The sequence below is a fragment of the Nicotiana tabacum genome, chromosome 1, assembly GCF_000715075.1.
Source record: "Nicotiana tabacum cultivar K326 chromosome 1, ASM71507v2, whole genome shotgun sequence".
Classification (NCBI taxonomy): Eukaryota; Viridiplantae; Streptophyta; class Magnoliopsida; order Solanales; family Solanaceae; genus Nicotiana; species Nicotiana tabacum.
In genome coordinates, this window is record NC_134080.1 from 74,317,070 (window position 1) to 74,338,994 (window position 21,925).

The window sequence follows — 21,925 nt, forward strand, 5'->3', positions numbered from 1 at the left end:
AAACATTTGACCTAATATATGGCATGAACTAACACATATGGATATGGGTTGTAACAAATAGACTCCCTTTTTATATAGTAGATGAGTTTTACCCTAAGTACAATCCTAAGAAAGGTAAAAAATCTTCCTTTTCTCTATTCATTGATATGCTGCTGAGGCCGAGATCTATGTCGTGATATCCGGTTAGGAACGGATATCATGACCCTTTGTTAATCATGTGAAGTCATTTGGTAACGCTCTCCAAGGTCTTGGAGCTCGGACCGGGTCTGGGGGTATGGTCTCGATGGTTCCGGAAGAAGGTATTGTGTTCGGGCCTTGATACGGGTGGTTCCCAACTTCGACTCCGATTCAATGCAGTTATGCCCACACTTTGTTTGCCCCACTAGGAAATCGAGGTGCTCATTATCCTCGGATTTACCTGTATACAGATAGTCCCTTCATTTCTCAGAGAGCAGGTTTGCCGAAACGATGAGAACGACAGGTGTTCTCCGGTTCCTTCTCCCGTACATTATAACAGAAACAACAAAGAAACCGAAACGTCCCATCAGTCGTGTCATTCTGACTTTGGACACGTTTCAACCATTGGCTGGTTGCCTTAGAATGCGAAGTGACGTGAACTTTTTCTATAAAAGCTTCTATAGCTTGTTCTTTTCCCACTTCCGACCTAACTTCCATCTTCCAACTTTCAAGTTATCATCAACTTTCTCCAAACCTTCATATCTTTATCCTTCTTCTTCAACTTTCATAGTGATTTCCAGGTTTTTTTACCCGAATTTACTTCAAATCTTCATACTCTGTTCTTCATCCTTCAAATTCATTCTTTCAAACCTTTATATTCTTTCTTTAAATTTTCAAAATTCTCTAGATAACAATGGCTAAAACATCTAAATCTGTTCCGTAACAAGTTTCCTCGTCCTCTTCCCATCCGGTCGACTGTACTGAGGTGGTTGCTCCTGAAGTAGTTGCCCTCGAAACGACGGCTCCTGAGGTGACTGTCGACGAACCGACCCCCTATCCTCCCTTTAAAATGTTTATTCCGGGGGGTGCTCAATTGCAGACGACTTTAAAGTCAAAAATCCCTCGTCAAAACAAGACCGCGGTAAGGGAGCATCGAGGTATATATGCTCAATTACCGAAGACGTCCTTCTTGTGGTCTGAGAGGATTGCAAATGGGAAGGCAAGGACGTAATAGTTTCCGCACCCCCTTTTTTCCCCACGAAGAAAATCCTGGTTCCGACGTTCATGGGGGGTAATAACTCATTTCCTTTTGGGATTTGGGTATTTTAATATTCGCCACCTAACGGATTATGGTGCGTTAGGATACCTAGAGCAATTAACTCTGAGACTAGTATGCATTACTAGAGATTTAGGGTAAGGGCTTGAAATAACCATGAGGGGAAGGTGTTAGGCATCCCTCTCGGTCCACAACGGTGGGTCTCAGCCGAACTTATACTTATGAATTAGTCATTTTAACATAAAAACAGTTTTAACATGTACTTGCAAGTAAAAGCATGTTTTGACATTCTAAGAACTTGTATGATTCAAGTAATGAAATAAAAGAAAAGGATTGAACAAGTTACACATATATAAAGGAAAGTAAATTTATTTAAACAACGAAAATTGGAAAAGAGGGGTCCTAGGTTGGTTAGCCTACAGGATCACCCCACACAATGCCCGGTAATCACTCCTCAACGAGGGGATACACGTGACATTAGCGTGTAGTCATCATATCCTTACTACTCAATTCCCTCCCCTTGGTCATGGCCTAAATAATTCTAATAACCTTGAAAAGTATCCTATGTGTGCACTACCCGTCCCTTCCTTGTGGCCCTGGAGGTATTTAGGACCTCTAATTTAGGTAGTTCTAGAACTTCCTAAGGTTTTAAAGGATAAAAGTCAAGGCGTCGATCAAAAACAATTAGGACTGCATTTAAAGAGAACAAATACAGGCTCACATTCACCTCCACAAACATAACAAGTAAGTGCACGTCTCAAACAACAGTTTCAAGTATTTAAGAGAAAAACCCTAGAACATGATATCTAGGTGAGCAGAGATTATACAATATTGAATTAAGACAAAGTGTCAAAGACCTATTCAACTTGCATATTGATTTTAGACCTGTTGAATGTGAGCAATCTCAAATAACAAAGCGCAGTTTTATAGTTGCAAGATTTTAATCGCCCTATAGGCTTTCCTGTAATAGTGATATCCTAAGAGCATGATATCTATATTTATTAGGAATGCAGTAAAATAGTGAATAATTTTTAAACGGGCAACTTGAGATCCTGTAGACATGATTTTCTAGCAATATTAATTTTAGGATAGTGTTTAAAAACCTTTTAAAGAAGTGGACAGATTTAGTTAATTAAACCACTTTAGAATATATAACCACGAATTGAACTGACTGAACTGTTTTAAGTCTTATGGGCATGATTGCTAATTAAGCAAGGTAAAACAAACATCATTCATTTAACCAAAGTGAAACCCATATAGGCATGATTTCTATAGAGCTGATTTTAACCCTATAGGCATGATCTCTATTATTAAAGCCATTTTAGATCCTATAGACATGGTTTCTAATTGTGTGAAGTAAAGCAAATATAACAAACACATTTGAATAAACATGGACCTTATAGGCATGGTATCTACCCAATTTATCCAATATATATAACTACCCTCCTTTTTTCACCAATCACCCACTCTTTGTTTACAATAATTATTACAGACCAATGAATTGAAATAAAAAATTACATAAATAAATAAAAATTAATCTATAGGGAGCCTGCAGTAGGCCCAAATGATTTCCAAGCCTCCAATAGCGTCAAATGCCCAAAGTTCATAGCCAATTCCATGTCTAGGTGTGTCAGAGTTCCCTAAGGACCTCAAGGATCCCAGGCAGTGCTCACACCTAGACATTTTCTCAAATAATAACTGATTTAGGTGCAGTGTGGAAAGGCTAGCTCTGACATGCCAGAGTTCAGAGAGATCTCAAGGATCTCAAGGTAGTACACATGTCAGAGGGGCAGAACCTAGTATTCTAAGAGTAAAGTGAGAGTGCTTGTCATAGTTTTAAAAAAGATTTTGAAAATAATACAGAGATGACTTTAGGAGTGAAAAGGTTTTCTGAAACAGGAAATAGTTTGGTGGTAAAAGACAGTTTGAGAAGAGTACCAAAACCCTTTTGAAAAACAGCAGACAATCAATTGGTCATAAAACATCCCGATTCAGAAACACTTCACAAACAGATCTCACATGGGAATAAAGGGATTGGGTCACATAAGAGTCACATTGGGAGTACATGGATAAGGTATAGAGGAAGCATATAGTCACCAAACTGCATAAAACACTTAGGGTCTTAGAGACTTAGCAGGCTAGTCATGGAAAGTAAACAGTTAAGACATAGATCACAGCTATAATACAGAAAGCCTAACATGTCTTGAACAAGATTAAACATACATGCAGGGTCAATCACATACATCAAATAGCCAACATGATCACATAATTAGGGGATTGAACAAATATTCACCAACAGACTGGTTAAGTATCAAATGACTAGGTGAAGTGTAAATATGCTAACCATACATTAAATAGGACAGAGTTTAGACATGCTAGGCAAAGAAGTAAACATGAATACAAGTTGAATTCATAGCTGATGAACTAGTGCAGGAATGAAACACATAGGGTTTGGATTTCAAAATTTAACTATAGACATACCAGTCAAAGAAAAGAGTGAAGAATATAAAGCAGATGTAGTTCCAATATCTAGCCTTGGATTTCAGCCGGCTAGACCAGTGAATATCATAAGTAGCAGAGGAGAAAAGAGAGCCTTAGAGTGTAAGTGTGCTTTTGTGAACTAATGTTCGTTGTCAGAAGTGAGAATAGGAATGAGTTTATATAGTAATCAAAAGCTCAGCAAAATAAGGTAAGGGATCAATTAAGTAGCAAGTAGAGAAACCATAGAATCAATCACATGTAAAATCAGTATGTCTTTCCTTAAATCAAGCGAGCATCAATCAAAGGTAACAACATGACATATACTTAAGGAAGGAAATCGTGTACAAAGTAGGTAATTAAGAGCGGATGAACATGGGTTTTAATTAAGGAAACAATCAGTAAGAATCAACAAAATAACAAATAAGGCAAGGGAAAAATTAATTAAGGCAAGCAGTTCAATTAAACCGAGTAGGGAGGTAAGAATCAAAAGTTTTGTTAAGGAAAAGTGTTCAAATCAAACCAGGAAATAAGGACTTCAGAATAATCAAGGGTTTAATCAAAGAGAAAATCACGTAAAGAGTCGTCAAGTTTAGCAGATAAAATAAGGTAAGAAATGAATAGTCAGGATTCGACACATAATTTTAACACAACAAATAGTTAAATCGACATTGATTCAAGATGAATAGTCAGGATGAACACAAACATATAGAATCAGTGAAAGGTTGAACTAAGAAATTCAGTAGAGGCATATTAGGACGAGAAAATCACGAGACATTCAAATGGCTAAAGAGAAATCACAAGAACCAAGGCAAGAACATAATCAGTACACCAGTACTTAGAAGCCAAACAAAGAAATGTCAGAAAATTAGGGGTTTTCAGTACAAGTGAGTTAAAGTTTTAGCAAACTTACAAAATCAGTCAAACACATAAGAAGCAGAAGATCCAACACTCAAATATCTTCAAATATTTTGGAAAAGACATTTCCGGAAACCCTAGTTTTAGAGAAAGATGAAAAATCACTCGAAAATCATACGATTCTTGTAAAGAATCACAATGCTATTATAAAAATCATATGAAACAAGTCTAAATCATCTCAGATCTGTACAGATCTAAGAGGTTCAGAAGAAATAAATTAGAGTTTTCGAGGAAAACAACACAAAGGTGAAGAAATATGTTAGAAACCTATAGATCATAGTCGATGTATAACGATCTTACTCAGAATCATACTGGAATTGCCTGAAACAGGCGAGAAAGGAGCCATAGATGTAAGCCAACTACCCCTGGTCCCTTGAGGGCTCTGGAAATTGCAATACCAACGTGAGAGAGGCTAATAAAAGCCTGGGGGAGGGGTGAGAAACCACCATAGATAGCCATTGACGAGTGATGGTGAGGTCCGATTAGGGTTAGGTTTGAGAGCATTTGAGAGAGGGGAGGGATTTCAGGACGACGGATGGTGGAAAATGAAAGGGTTTGCAGGGTCGTTTGGTTTATTTTGGGTAAGGGTTGTTTTTGGCCGTTGATCTTATGATCAACGACCGAGATTAAAGGATTTTGGGGTCGGATCAAGTCTTTAGGGTTTGGGTTGGGTAAACTTAAATTGGGATTGGACTGGTATTGGGTTGAATTAGGGCTAGAATTAAAATAAAAAATAGGCCAAGTTTTAAATAGCCACTTTTAATAACTAAATAATTTATAAAAATAAGCGAGTACCAAAAATATTTTTTGTGTACTGAAATGATTAAAAATAGTTATTTAACATTTTAAAAATATAAAAGACCATTTTATGCATAAATAATGTAATTATACATTAGTATGGGCTATTATTGCAAAGATGTGCAATTTAGCCTAAAAATATAAATGTAATTACAAAAAATACACTAAAAATATTTAAATACTATGTTGCCATAAATAATGAATTTAAATGGTTAAATCACCCTAAAAGTAATATGAAGGATAATTATTGGATATTTTATAAATAAAAAGAGAAGAAATAAATTGATTTGGAGTTTTTAAAATTATAAAAAAATTATAAAAATTCTTATGCATGCTTATAACTGCATATGTGCTATTTTGAAAGTATATATATGTATTAAAAATATATGAGAAAAAATTGGGTATCAACTGTAGTTCCCGGGCTCGAGGAAGCTATTACTAACCATGTGGAGGGGTATTCAAGTGTTTACACTTACCCGTTCACACTAGGCCCGATGGATCTGGTTGTTTTGGATTTCTACAAGAGGTACAAGGTGTGCCTCGGGAACATCCACCCATCTTTATAGAGGATCGTTGTAACGACCTGACTGATCGTTATTAGCTCTAGAGCGTCTTTCAGTGGTTTGCGACCTTGAATAGCTTCACTTTATGTTTTATGACTTGTGCATGTGGTTGGCATTTCGGAAAATTCAGAGTTGATTCGGATGGAAAATTCTCAATTCAGAAGCTTTAAGTTGGAAGAGTTGACCAAGATTTGAATTTTGAGCAAACGACTTCGGAATTGGGATTTGAAGGTTCCAATAGGTTCGTATGATGATTTCGGACTTGGTCATATATTCGAATTGAGTATCGGGTGGTCCGGAGGCATTTCAGCACTTATTACGGAAGGTTGGCATTTTGAAGGTTTAAGAATTTTCTATGTTTGGTTTGAAGTGGACTTTGGTGTTATCAATATCTGTTTGGGATTTCGAGCCTTGGAATAGGTTTGTATCGTGATTTATGACTTGTACGCAAAGTTTGGCATCATTTCGGAATATTTTGATATGATTTGGACGCGTTCGTTGTAGTTTAGAAGTTGAAAGTTTAAAGAATGATTTTGATCGTCGATTCGTAGTTTGGATGTTGTTTCGTGTGATTTGAGTCCTCGAGCAAGTTTGCATTATATTTTGGGAATGGTTGGTATGATTGGACGGGGTCCCGGGGGCTTATGGTGTGTTTCAGGGTGGTTTCAGTCCAAGTTTGGCTAAGTTGCTATTGCGGGTTTCTAGGCATCTTGTTTCCTCTTCTGCGATCGCGATGAGCGGACTGCAATAGCGAAGGGTCAAGTTTGGTGGGTGAGCATTTGTTCTAAGCATTCGCAAAATTAAGGTTGCGATCACAAATCTCGGAAGTGTTGTACTATGTGAACGCGTGAGAGGAGACGCGTTTGCGAAGAAGGAAGGGAATGCTTGGGAATTTCCACGTGGTGTTCATCATGATCGCGTGAGGCTATCCGCAATCGCGTAGTTCTGGATTGTAGAACATCGCGTTCACGACTGGTTGTCTACGTTCGCGTAGGCCATTTTGGAGGGTAATAAATTTTGGCCTTCACAATCGCGAAGGTATTCCCGGCTCTTGCAATCGCGAAGAGGGCGGGCCAGGGCAGAATTATTTTAAATCAAGATTTTTGCTCATTTCACTCATTCCTCTCTTGCTTGGGCAATTTTTGGGGCGATTTGGAGGAGCCATTTTCATCATCAATCTTGAGATAAGAGATTTCAACACCTTGTGAGTTAAATACATAGCTTATATATGGATTTAAACACGAAAAGTTGTGGAAATTGTGAGATTTTAAGAGAAAAACTAGAAATTGGTATTTTTGGGTTTCAACCACGATTTTGGAAATGGAATTAGGAATAAATCATATATTTGAGTTCGTAATGTTATGGGTAAAGTTTATCTTCAAAAATTTTCGGAATCCGGGCACGTGGGACCAAGGGTTGACTTTATTAACTTTTTGAGCGGAGTTGGGAATTGTTATAAATTAATTAATTATAAGTATTGGAGTATATTTTGATTGATTTGCGCATTGTTTGACTAGTTTTGGATCATTTGTCATTTGGTTTGAGGTGTTAGAGAGGCGTTGGAGTTGGTTATGGAACTTTAGAGCGAGGTAAGTCTCCTGTCTAACCTTGTGAGGGGGAATTTACCCCGTAGGTGTTATATTCTTATGTGCTACATGTTGTGGGAGATACGCACGTATGAGGTGACGAGTGTCCGTGCGTATGCTAGAATTCCTGATTATGTCGGGGTAGACTTACCTTCACGCCATGCTTTATTTATACTATTTGAGTTATCATTGCTTATTTAAGTCCTTTATTTTGCGTTACGCCTTGAGACTAGGCTTGCGTTGGGTGATAGACTCGCTATTGTAGAGATTTAACGAGCTACTTGATTTAGCAGAAGAATAATTGTGCCCCTTTTACGAATTTCTCCCGCGTTGTGCATTTCCATCGAAAAGCTTCCTTAAATTTCATGACGCATACATTTATTCGTGAGTGGGGTCAAGGACCCGTTAAAGCATATTATTCTAATGGGATTGGGCTATTTGCCTCGGTAATACCACACTCTTATGGGATCGGACCGTTCACCTCAGTAGTACTACACTCTTATGGGATCGTGATATTTGCCTCGGGAGTACCACACTCTTATGGGATCGGGCCAATAGCCTTGGCAATACCATACTCTTATGGAATCGGGGCATTCGCTTTGGCAGTACCACACTCTTATGGGATCGGGCCGTTCGCCTCGACAGTACTACACTCTTATGGGATCGGGTCGTTCGCCTTGGTAGTACTACATTCTTATGGGATCGAGCAGTTCGTCTCGGCATTTTTATAAAATACTCTTATGGGATCGGTCTATTTGCCTCGACAACATCGTGCGTGATATTTGACCAGAAACCAGTGTATCAATGTATTTTCCTAATTTGAGTTGTGATGACCTATCTGGCGAGGTCCATTTTATATATACTCTAATTGAGGAGGTGACCGATGATTGAGAGCTTGACTTTACTGTTTAGAGGAGGATTGTTTCACGTATTCATATTTATTTATACCGTTTATTTACTCTGTCTCATATTTGTTTACTTTTTACTGTACATGATTTATTAGACCACTAGTAAGTGTCGATGTCGACCCCTCGTCACTAATTCTCCTGGCTTAGGCTAGATATTTACTAGGTACGCATTGATTTACGTACTCATACTACACTTCTGGACTTATTGTGAAGGTATATATCTCCGATGGTCTTTTGGGCACAAACGCGGAGCTGTTGTGGGTACTTCATGGTAAGTTGCATCCCATTTCACGATCCCCAGCACACGGAGTCTCTATTAGAACCATTTACATTTTCTGTCTAACTTGTATTCTAGACAGAGGTTGTTTTTGATTATTATACATCCTAGTAGATGCTCATGCACTTGTGATACCGTGTGTTGGGGATTGTTTTAGAAATTATTTATGGATTATTTTACATTGTGCACACTTTCACTCTATATTTTCATTAGACTGTAAGTAACTACGATTTATTTTAATGTATTGACCTTTTATCTAAATAAGATTCTTGATTTTAAAAATAATAAAATGAATAATTAAGTGTTGGCTTGCCTAACGGCGACATTGGGCGCCATCACGAACTATAGTAGATTTTGGATCGTGACAATCGTGATCCTCCTTCGTTACTTTGTGAACAAGACCGAGTCTCATTGGTTCACCATCGATCATCTACTCCATTTATACAGTCTCCAAATTTTTCGGAGGGACTAATCAGGCTTACTCACCGGGCCAGCAAGGCCCCCTTTTCTAACATTGATGAAGATCGAGACCGGAGGTGGTAGGGACTCTTTATTAGAGTGAAGACCTAAGACTTGATCCCTCCCAATTTCATGTCGTTCCCTGAGAAGTGGAATGCATCTCGTAAGTGCAACCTCACCTTAAGTGTCAATTTTTTCTTTATTTCCTTTCTTCTCATTCATACTTGTGGTTGTGCAGTTATTGCCTGGGTACCAAATGCGATCCTTTGGCTAAAGGAGTGGATCGAGAGCATCTGCACACATATGACTTACTCCGAGCTCACATGGAACAAGCTTTCGAAGGGCCGATGGGAGACCCGTTCTCATGGTAAGGTCTTTCTCCGAAGTCCGAATAGTTAATACCATAGTTTTTAACTTATATCATACTGACTCTCCCCCCTATGTAGGTTTGTCTAAGACCACTGAACTTAGGCCTTTGGAAGGGGACAAGGACGTGTCCTTGTCTGTTGATCTCTCTTTTACGGAACAACCCGGGGCTGCCACGGGGGAAATGAAGAAAAAGAAGAAAAGGAAGTCTCCAGGCTCCCTAAGCTCTAAGACGAAGCCAAAGAAAAGAATGGCTTGTAAGCTAAAGAAGAACTTCGGCTCCCGAGCACCGGACTCAGACTCGCTTTATCGGCTCAGGGATTAGTCCGAAGAGGATGATATTTTTGTGGCCCACGGATCCTCTCTCCCTCCCCATCGGGGAGCAGACCATAGCCTAGGGGTCGGAGTGGCCGAAAGTTTTCCAAAGATGCTTAAGTGTTTTTAGATGATGTTTTTGCCGAGGGTAACCTTTTAACATGTTTTAAATTTTTGCGAATGACTTCTGTTTTGTTTACAGGCTTCAAACGTCTTCGAGTCGTCTTTTAGGGTGTTCGTAGACTTTTGTGTTTAGGCACCACCTAATAGGTTTTGTGCCTCCAGGATTTGGTAGCCCGAGTTATGACACTCCTCGGGTAGGGTTGCCCTTGGCCTCAATAATCCCCGAATAGGGGTAGCCCTTGGGCTTGATAATCCCCAAATAGGGATAGCCCTTGGGCTCGATAGTCCCCGAATAGGGATAACCCTTAGGTTTGATATTTTAAGAGGCAAAAATACGTAATAGCAAGGATGAAACTTCCTTTCGTTTCTGTGTGTATAGTACATGATCGAAAGTGTGTAAAGACTTGTATTATGGCTAAGGAGGCCTACGCGGGCACTGTTCACTTGACCGTTAGGCCCTTACAATAAATCCTAACCATCGAGCCTAAGTTGTTCAAATACAAAGTTCCCTTATTTCCTTGCTAAGAAGTCTTAGTCTTAGGGGTTATGGCCCCCAATATTCGAGGTCGATCTTGAGAGAGCTCGGATACTGTTGATGCAACTATTAACTCCAATTTCAAACCAGTCTTCGAATCTAAGTTAGCAAGATCCACTATTGCCTCATTAAAAACCTTGCTAGAAAACCCATTTAGGACAAAATCAGTTCAAGGAAAAAAAAGTGCAACACATGCTTTTATACCTAATAGTCACATTCTCCTTTGGTTGTTGCGTGCGAGTGTTAGCTCGATTCATAATATTATAAAAAATGTAAATGGGATCGTACCTTAGAAGTAATACTGCTTTAAGTGTGTCAGTTCCAGTTGTTCGGTAGCTGCGCATCGTTTCCAGCTTCGAGTTTGTGCGAGTCTTTGATGGTAATTCTGATGATTCGATATGGTCCTTCCCAATTCGGCCCCAACATTCTTTTGTTCGAGTTCTGGGTGCAGCGTCACTTTTCTTAATACCAAGTCCCCGATTTTGAAGTGTCGGAAGTTGGCTCTTCGGTTGTAATATCTTTCTATCCGTTGTTTCTAGGCAGCCAACCGGACTAGGGCGGCCTCGTGCCTTTCGTCTAGTAGTTCCAGGCTCGTGCACAAGATCATTCTCATTGGTTTAGTGCTTCAGCTCCGTAGACCAATGAGAATCGGGTGGCCGCGGTACTAGATTTCGAAGTCATACGGTATGCCCACAAGTTTTCGGGCATGATTTTCTTCCACATTCCTTTTACATTGGTCAACTTCTTTTTCAAGTTTTGGAGTATGATCTTGTTTGTAGATTCCGGTTGTTCATTCCCACTAGGGTGATAATGTGTGGATAATGTTGTTTTAATTTTGTGGTCTTGAAAAAACTTGTTTACCTTGCTGCCGATGAATTGCTTCCCGTTATCATATACGATCTCGGTCGGTATCCCAAATTGGCCTACTATGTGGTCATAAATGAGGTCAATGACTTCTTTTTCTCGGACTTTTCGAACGCCTGAGCTTCGACTCATTTAGAAAAATAATCGGTCATGAATAGTATGAATTGATCCTTACCAGGTGCCCATGGTAGGGGACCGACGATGTCCATTCCCCATTTCATAAACAGCCACGGGGACATGACCAAAAGGGGCAACTCTCTAGGTTGATGGATCATCGACGTGTGTCTTTGACAGCCCTCGCATCTGTATATGAAGTCCTTCGCATCTTATTCCATGTCGGCCCCGTAGTAGTCGACCCTAATTATTTTCAGAACCAAAGATTTTTCCCCTGAATGATTTCCGCATGTTCCTTCATGAACTTCTCTTAAGACATATTCGATATCTCTCAGCCCCAAGCATATGGCGAGCGGTCCGTCGAATGTTCTTATGAACAAAGTCCCTTCAAACAAGGTGAACCTGTTTGGCTTCATGCGCAAAGCTCGTGATTATTTAGGATTCGCGGGCAACTTCCCAGTCTTCAAATACTCTGTATTTGTTTATCCAATCCCAAGTTAAACTCGTTGAATTTACTTTGGCATGGCCTTCTTCCACCACCGATTTCATGAGTTGCACGACCGTTCCTGAACTGAATTCATCATCATCAATCGATGACCCATGTTGGCTAGAGCATCAACCTCGCTATTTTGATCTCGGGGCACGTGCTATAAAGTCCATTCCTTGAATTGGTGTTGTTACCTGCAATTTGTCTAAATACCTTCACATTCGTTCCTCTTTTACTTCGAACGTTCCATTAACTTGATTCAACACAAGTAGGGAATGACACGTAGCTTCGACCACCACGGCTCCAAGGCTTTTAGCCAATTCGAGACTTACAATCATGGACTCATACTCGACCTCATATTTAGTCTATTTCACAGTTCGAATAGATTGCCTAACTATGCTTCCCGTAGGCGGCTTCAACACGATGCCGAGTCTGGACTCCTTTGCATTCAAAGCACCATCCGTAAAGAGGATCCAGATTCCTGAGGAGGTCCCCGAGGTTAACAACAATTCCTTTTTCAACTTCGGGTATTAAGGCCGGGGTAAAGTCTCCCACGAAGTCTACCAAGATTTGTGAGTTGATGGCAGTTTGGAGTCGCTACTTGATATCATACCCACTAATTTCTATGGCCTATTTGGCCAACCGACCTGAGAGCTCGGGTTTGTTCATAATGTTCCTTAAAGGGTAAGAGGTTATGGCACATGTGGGGTGGCATTGAAAGTACGTTTTCAACTTTCTGGAGGCGCTTAGCAAAGCGAGCGCCAATTTTTCCAGGTGGGGATACCTTATTTCAACCTCGCTTAGATTTCTACTGACATAGTAAATAGGAAATTGCGTACCTTCTGCATTTCGGACTAATATTCCACTTACCACCACTTCGGATACCGCTAAGTAAAGGTATAGCCGCTCATCTGCCTTCGGAGTATGCAGTAGGGGTGGACTTGAAATGTCCGTTTGAGTTCTTCCAAAGCTTGTTGGCACTTCAGAGTCCAAAAAAGTTATTCTTCTTCTTCAATAGCAAGAAAAAATCGATGGCTTATGTCCGAGGATCTTGATATGAACCGGCCCAGGGCAACGATGCACTCGGTTAGTCTCTGAATGACCTTTACACTGTCCTCTACAGTGATGTCTTCTATAGCCTTGATTTTGTTGCTGTTGATCTCAGTCCCTCGGTTGGACACCATGAACCCAAGGAATTTTCCAGATCCGACCCCGAATGTACATTTTTTGGGGTACAACTTCATATTGTATTTCTTCAATATGTCAAAGGTTTCCTGCAAATGTTCATATGGTCCTCCGCTCGTAAGGAATTAAATAACATGTTGTCAATATAAACTTTCATTGATTTTCCTATTTATTCTTCAAACATCCGGTTTACTAGGCGTTGATAAGTGTCATCGACATTCTTAGTTCGAACGGCATTACATTGTAATAGTAATAATGAAGCACTCAGAATAGGCGTCGAGAAAACTGAGTATCTCGTGCCTGGCCATCGCATCGATAATGCGATCAATGTTAGGCAAAGGAAAAGAGTCTTTAGGTCATGCCTTGTTCAAGTCTTTATAATCTATGTGCATTCTTAACTTAATTCCAGTTTTGGGCACTACCACTATGTTAGCTAACCAGCTCGAGTATTTAACTTCCCATATAGAACCTATTTTAAGGAGCTTAGATACCTCATCTTTGATGAAAGCATGCTTGATTTTGGATTGAGGCTTCCTCTTCTGTTTAACCGGGTGGAATTTCAGATCCAAACTCAGCTTGTGAGTGGTTATCTCCGATGGGATCCCTGTCATATCAAGATGGGACTAGGAAAAACAAGATATGCTAATTTTAAGGAAACTAATGAGTTCTTTCCTGAGCTTGGGGGTTAACCCCGTGCCCAGGTATATCTTTCGATCTGGTAGGTGTTCAGTTAATATAACTTGCTCCAAGTCTTCGTCCATAGATTTGGTGGTGTTAGTATCATTAGGAGCTATGAATAACATGGGAACTCCGTAATTATCTTCGTCATTAACTTCTCGTCCCTCCGGTTTGGCTGGGACCGGTATCGGTAATTGCTATTTGACTTCTGCCTTTCTGGTCGTCTCTTCGCCTTTTAACGTCAAGATGTCGGGTACTGGGAGTACTTCATAAACTGCGAATATTTCCTTTGCGGCCGGCTGTTCTTCGTACACAGTCTTGATTCCTCCCGATATACGGAACTTTAATACCTGGTGCAAGATCAAAGGCACTTTCCTCATGTTGTGAACCCATGACCTTCCGAACAGGGCATTATATCTCATATTACCTACGATCACATAGAATTTTGTTTCTTGGGTGGTACCGGCTGTCACTCCTGAAAATCAAGGAGCGCGACCGGCGCTCCAGCGAGCAAACCTGACTGAGCAAGCCTATTAGATTTCTACCCAAATGCATCATTGAATAGAGAGAAGATGTACTCTATTAATCACACTCTAAAAATATTTAATTAACAATTTCCATTTCGTTTCCATTAGCAGCTTCAACCATAATTTCCAAAATATTACAATTTTATATATATGATGAAAAACATGTTTGCCAAATAGCAATATTTCTAATTCAATTCTCAATATCAAACACCACCCACAACCTGTCTACGGAGCCTCTAAGTATAGCTGGAGCGTAATATGGAAATACAGACAACAAGGCTCCGGCTATACTTCAAAATACAAGTACATGAGAAACAAAAGATACAGGACCCCAAAATGAAGTGGGGCTCACCAAGTCAGTTGAAAAGAGTATACCGCTATCACTGATCGATGTTGCCTGCTGTGGAACCACCTATATCAATTAAAGATACAGCTCCCCCAGCAAAAAGGACGTTAGTGCTATTGAATAGCGCTAGTATGTATAGCTAAAAGTCCTCTTTCAAAATAGAATGACCATATAAGAAAGAAAAATCATAGAAACAACAAGTCACAATCAACAATATCCAAATGACCAATTGAAACATAATGATTTTCAAAGTACAAAAATAATATATGTATTTTTGGTTGGGAGATCATTAGTACCGATATACCACCGTCTTTATTAGCATGGAGTCCGATCATGCCCGATCGGCTAGGCCATCTCCCCATGGACAATGTGGTTTAACATGATGATGCGAAAGAAAGTTGTTACAAGAGTAGTACCACCATGTACGCAACATGGCGTCCGATCTCCACACGATCAACTAGGCCGTCTTCACACTTATGCCGTGTGGGTTGGATTTTTCCAATTCACAAGCACCAGTTTCACCCCAATTTAGGGGAATAATCACAATTTTACCAATATTTCAATTTCATTCCAAATGAGGGAAATAATCATAATCCACACCTACACCAGCACGTGCAGTTTCAGGTGTAGGCCTTATGACCTACCCTTCCTCAGTTTTGCTAATGATACTCCCAAAAATATTTTAAATTTGATTTGCACACAAAGGTAATATAAATAGAAATATATTCATTTCAGAATCTTTCACATTGTATAAATCTTCATTAATATTTTCAACCACTCACAATAACAATATTTCCTTGGCTCTTTTAGCCATTTACAAGATTCTTTATTCATGGCATGATGGCCGTATTTCATATTCAACACTTTCACTTCTTTTAAATTTCAAGGATCACCACCAAATACCAATATATAGAATATTTCAGAAATAATCTACCTCAAGTTCATTAGTAATGAAAACTTTAAACACAAAAGGTTTCTTCCCCTAAGAAGGGGACATACTAACTAGCAATAGAAACACACATCAAAGTCATAAACAAGTAATACACTAATTATTATTAAAATTACTATTCCCCAATAACGACAATGTACAATTTCAACACTGGAGTATGTAAGAACTCAAATCACATTCAATGTATTTATAAGGCAAGGCATTAGTTAAAAACAACCACTTATGGGCATACATTGAGTATAAGAGCATTTAGGCAAATTCTATTTTAGAAGTCATTTAAAAATAGTTGGGTCGAGGCTTATTTCATAGTCTTTATCATTTCATTGGCATCACTAGTCACAATTATAACTTAGATTCTTGGCACGTTGGCCACACATTATATCCCCCGATTCATTTATTTCATTTTCATGCATCTTTATATATTATCAATAACAAGACGTTAGGTACACATATGAGCAATTAGGGGTCTTAAGCATATCAAGTTTTTCTCACTCAATTTGTATACTAGTTTTTATTTAAAACACGACTCAGAGCCTTCCAATTTTAATAAGCAAATCATACTTTGAACATTTATCCTTTGACATAAGGCTCATTCAGAACAATCAAGTTTATAGGGGGTAACCCGGAATATAGAAATTAGGAATTTTGAGCCAACCATACTTAAACTTATGGAAATATTTATGAGCTTTTCTTAAGTTACTACAACGCACCAACACTTCTAGAAATAACAATCTATAGGAGGATAGCGAAAATCGGTTAATAATTAGAAGGATTCCCATGGTGTAACTCTCTTAGGATTTTGTCAAATACCTATCATGAAAAATAAACTGCAAGGATCTATGTTTACCGTGAAAATGGTAACAACAATTAGATTTATAAATAGGATTCTAAAAATACGTGATCTATTCTTGAGCTAGTCGTTTAGGGCAATTGATGCTAAGAATACGAAGTTTAAGGATGAAATACAAGCTAAAGACGGAGCGATAACCAAACCTGAAGGCTTACTGCCCGGGTTTGTTTTACCAGGGGATATAGGTAAAAACGAGAAGTTGAACGAGCCGAGGAACCTGCTGCCCTGGTGTAGGATCAGTCGATAAGGGGCCTCGGGGCCGATGTCCGGGTTGAGCTCGAGCTATTTGGGATGGTCGGGAATGGGATAACAGTTAAGGATATGATTAAACAAGGCTCTTTATAGCCAATACTAAGCAATATAATGAAGAACAAGTAAGAGAACGACAGATATTAAAGTGGCCTAGGGCCAGCGAGAACGAGCAGGTTAGAAAGAAAAGAGAGAGAGAGAGAGATATTATTGCACTTGTGGAGAAATGGAGCAACATCAGCCCTTTACAAAGTGGCATGGATTCCCCTTATATAGGAGAGAGAATACCATATAGTACAAAATGCATTGAATGTAAAGATATGGGGATGAGACAACGAGGCATGGTACTAGTGTTTACTGATTCTAGCTGCTTGCCTCGGGAATCCTTCATCCTCGGCACCTTCGTTGGGTCGAGGACAAATTCCCTATCCTCAGAATCTTTGCTGGGTTGCGGACGAACCTCATGGGAGGGAGCTCGATCGTAATCCTGCAGCCTCAAGATGCCGATATGTCTTCCCGAATATACCTTAACAGTGGGAAATAGACCCCCCTGATTTCACCACATATAGATAGTCTTCGCGTTTCCTAGAGTGAAGTAATAGGAAACAATATTGAACCGTCATCTCGAGGTCATTATTGTTGTGACGTCAACCGTTTAAGAGCATTAAATGCCATGCCCCAAAAAACCGTGTAAGGCCGCCATCAGATGCGGTAATCGAGATACCCACGAACTGCCATCGCTCGTCCCTTCTACTTCCCCAGCGATTCCTATAAATGCACCGGTTGCTAGACACTTCCCATTTTCACCTCACTTTACAAGCCCGCGAGTCAGAATTTTTTATTTGACACTCTTTCTTCTTTTCACAGAAGGGTTTTTACCATTTAACATGGCTAGGAATTCTAGGACGGTTCCTTGACAGAACAACGTTGCATCATCATCCCGATCGTGTGAGGAAGAAAGCAGATCGATCCCCACTTTGGAACAATGTACCCCACCCGATCTCGACACGTCGAAGGATTTTGACATCAAGACTCCCTCGTCTACACTGGGCCGGTGTGAGCACGTGTCCCGATATGTTAGCATCGTGACCGATGTTAGCAATGTGAGGGAGGACTGCCGATGAAGCAAGGTAGTGGAGGTGGAGATTTTCGGTCCCAACGATAATACTACTGATTTCAAGGCTGGCTTCCTTTATGTATACACTTACCCATTCACCCTGGGCCCTGATAAATCCGTCAATTTGCCTCCCTTGGAAATCGACCTAGTTATTCTTGACTTCTGCGGCCGATACTAGGTGACACTTGGTCAGATTTAGCCTTCTTTTTGGGGGATAGTGCTGATGCTTAGACATTTCACCGAAGGGGTTGAAAGTGAGGTTTTTACCCTTAATCGTCTGATCAGAATATATCGCCCTCGACTGTATCGAGGCTTAATCAAGCTCCGCCATCGGTCCAAAAAATTATTTTTCACGAGCATTGATGAGGGGAAGGACCGAGGATGGATGAGCAGGTATATCCGGGTGAGGACCTCGGATATCATCCCGGCCTAGAGGATATTCTTTCCGGAGCGGTAGAACGCCCAACGTAAGCGATTTTCCCTTTAGCCACTTTTTGATTACTCTTTCGTTTGTCATAATAATCTTTTTATGCTTTTTGTAGCCACTGCTTGGCATCCATAGGTAGCCCCATATTTGTCGGGATGGATCAGGCGGTTGAGCGAGAAATTCCCATACCGCGTTCGATCTTGGACCGTCCTGACTAAGAAGCGTTGGGTGGCCAAGAATCACGATGAGTTTCCTTTACCGCATATGCTTCATATTTTGTGTTTCCTTCTGAGCCCTTAGCGAAAGCATATCGTGGTTATTGTGCTAGCACAGGTCTTGGCGAGAATATGTAGATGAGGCCACCCCCTGATGGTGAAGCAGAGGCCTTGGAGCCTGACACGAACAAGAAGAGGAAAAGTAGGGCAGTCATTGCCCGTCCTATGGCAAAGAAAACCAGCTCACTCGAGCGTCGAGCCACTGATGGGACTGCTGCTCTAACATCAGGGTTGAATCCTGATATTGAAGGGGAGGACGATGATGGAAGTCCGTTAAGGAGGAGATCAAGGTCTAGTGCGAGAGACTTATAGGTGCCCCAATAGAAGGCTGCTAACTGCGGAACAGTTGGCTCCGGCCGAGCTCGTGGGCCCCGGGTCCTTAAAGAGGTCGTTGATGTAGCTTTGAATCGCACAATCGGATTCAGTGTAGCTTTTTCTTGGAAGATCGTTGGCGTTGATCTTGAGGGATCGGAGCTCGGGGTCTTCCAGGAACGTGGGTTTCCACTTGGAGAAATCGGCGAACCGAACAATTCATTTCAAACTTTCTGGTTTCATCAGGGGAACTGAGGGATGCCCAAGTGATTATTGGCGCCACAGCTGGGACTCCTCCTAAAGGGGGAGATTTATTTCCAACATTTTCGATGGCATAATTGACAGGGCTGATCTCGATATTTCTGGCGTTGTAAAAGTGGCGGAGAAGTCCATGCAGCAGGTGATAGTCGTTCCTTGCATATTTCTTTCGTTCTCAGGCATTATTCGTCATCTTTCTAACTTTTCCGTTGTGCCGCGTGCAAGGAGATGTATGACCATGCCATCCTTCAGCTCCGCGGGGAACTTTCTTGTCACGAAAAGGGGCGTAAGAAAATTGCTTCGAATCTACAGGATTCAGAGACTCGCTCTGCCCGGGGAGATAAAGAGCTGGGAGAACTTTGGATCACTTTGGAGATGGCGCTCCAAGAGAAGGCCAATCTTGCTGCTTAGGTATTTTGCCTTGCTCGCACCCGACCTTTTACCTCATATTCACATATGTTTTGGATTCATATATTCATTGACTTTCCCCTCTCCCGTAGGTCGAGCAGAGTGACTCACAGATTAGTCAGTTGAAGGCGGAGATCTACGGGCTGAGAGAGTGAAACAAGATAGTGGCCGGGGAATTGGTGACATTCCGGGATCTTCTCACGGACACTCGTAGGGAGATTGTTGCTTTGGCTAAGGCTAAGTCCGAGGTCGAACGAGATACTGCCACTTATCGAGAGGATGCGAACACAACACATACAATGGTTCATGACATATCCATGGCAGCTGAGCAGAAATTAATCCGAGCTATCGAGCATGCCAAAGCGGAGGCGAAGAGAGAGACCCGAGAAGAACTCGAGGCCAGGGGCTTCGACCTGTCAGCTGACCTCGAGGAGGCCTGTATAGTGGAGGAAAGATTGGCGCTCTTGATTGCCCCTAATAATGGCGAAGATGATATTGACGAGGAGTAGTCTCCGAGTCCTTTTTGTATGCCTTCTTTTTTGCTTCGTATGCTGCCCTGCTCCGGGAAACGGATAGTGTAAAGACATTTTTTCCTTTTTGTTAATGTATAAACGGAGCTTTCATTCTGTCAGCCCTTCCCCTTGCTTTTTTGCTTTTGCGTTCCAGCATCGGCCCTTCGGGGCCTTTTCTCAGGACAACCGAGGCCTCGGGACTGGCCACGTCCCGAAGTTGAATCGACAGTCCTCCCAAACCGATATTTATGACATCGAGAATCGCCCGAGGTCCCGCAGCTTTATGAGTCATTTGGGGGCTAGAGTGATTCTACCAGTACACTCCCCGGGGAGGCCTTCCAATGTTCCGGTCCATCGAGAGCATGTGTCACGGATTATTTCATTGGTGAGGGAGGAAAACCTCAAGATGATCAGAAAAGAATGCGGATGGGGGGAAGGCGCGATTTTGCAAGTAACTTCCCCTAAGGAGAGTATCATCACATATGTTGAGGGATTCTTGAGTGTGTATATTCATGTTCTTGCACCGGGTTCCCCGAGCCGGGTCGTGTTTGATTTCTGTAGAAGATATCAAGTAACGTTGGCACAGGTTCATCCCTTTCTTTGGAGAATAGTGCAGTTGATGAGATATTTTGCTAACAAGGCCAGGATAGAATTCACCCTCAGCCACCTCGTGAGGTTGTACCGGCCATTGTGCTATCAGGGCCTGATCGCTCCTGTAATCGGTAGCGAGGAGGATGAGGACTGTGGATGGATGAATTGGTTCATTTGAATCTGGACGATCAATGTTATCCCTGTAGAATTTTTGCCGTTTCTTAAGAAATGGAACTTCACACGTAAGTGCTCCGCTTGAACTGCCTTTATCTCAACATGAGGTTGTCCCCGTAACGATATCTTTTTGTTCTTTGTTTATAGCAAATCATTGGTTGCCCGACGAGGTCCCTGATTTAGCCGAATGGTCTCGTAAGCTAACAGCTTGCTCGATTTATGATAGGCGCTGGTGGCGAGATTTGTCAAAAGGGAGATGAGAGGCGAAGCATCATGGTAGGTGCCTGGCATTTTGCCCCATAAGAGATGGCTTCCTCCTTGCCGGCTCATCTGATTTATCTACTGCAGGTACCGAGAATCCTTTTGAAGCGAGGCCGAGTTCCCCGAGGGAGGAGGAGAGATTGCTGGCCCTGGGGTCAAGGAGCGCCGGTAAAAGGAAAGATGCTCCGGGGTGGGAGAAGGCTTGTAGTGAGGCGAATTCTTCGTAGCGGTTAAGGGGGAGTGATTCGGCCGACCGGCAACCTTTCGGGATTAGTGCACCATCGGACGTTGTCGCGGCCTTCGGCGAGGCTCAACGCTTTGGCCTTCTGGTGAGTTTCGACTTCTGCAAGGATGTTCTGGCTCTGTGTTCCTTTTTTTATTTACCTGGCTTTCTTTCTCAGGCTTTTGAAAGGCTCACAACCGTACTGCTTCATTGCGAGGCCCCGTTATGGGAGGATCGAGATAGGGAGAAATCCCTTAAACTTCTTTGTGCGGCAAAGGAAAGTGAGCTCGTCTCTTTACGACGTGAGATGGACCGGAGCCGGGCCTAGGAGGCCCTCTTGGAGAAACAGGTACCCTGCATTTTGTGCTGGCTTGTATTCCCTTTTTGTCCTGCTGCATGACGTTTTGCTGTTTCAGTTGAAGGATAAGGCGGATAAGCTGGAACAACTCTGGGGCGAGGTTAGCAAAGACAAACGTGAATTCACTGAGCTGCAGGAGCATGTGGATGCCCATTCTGTGGCAAAAGAAAGGGCTCAGGCCGGGGCTTCCGCTCTTGAGG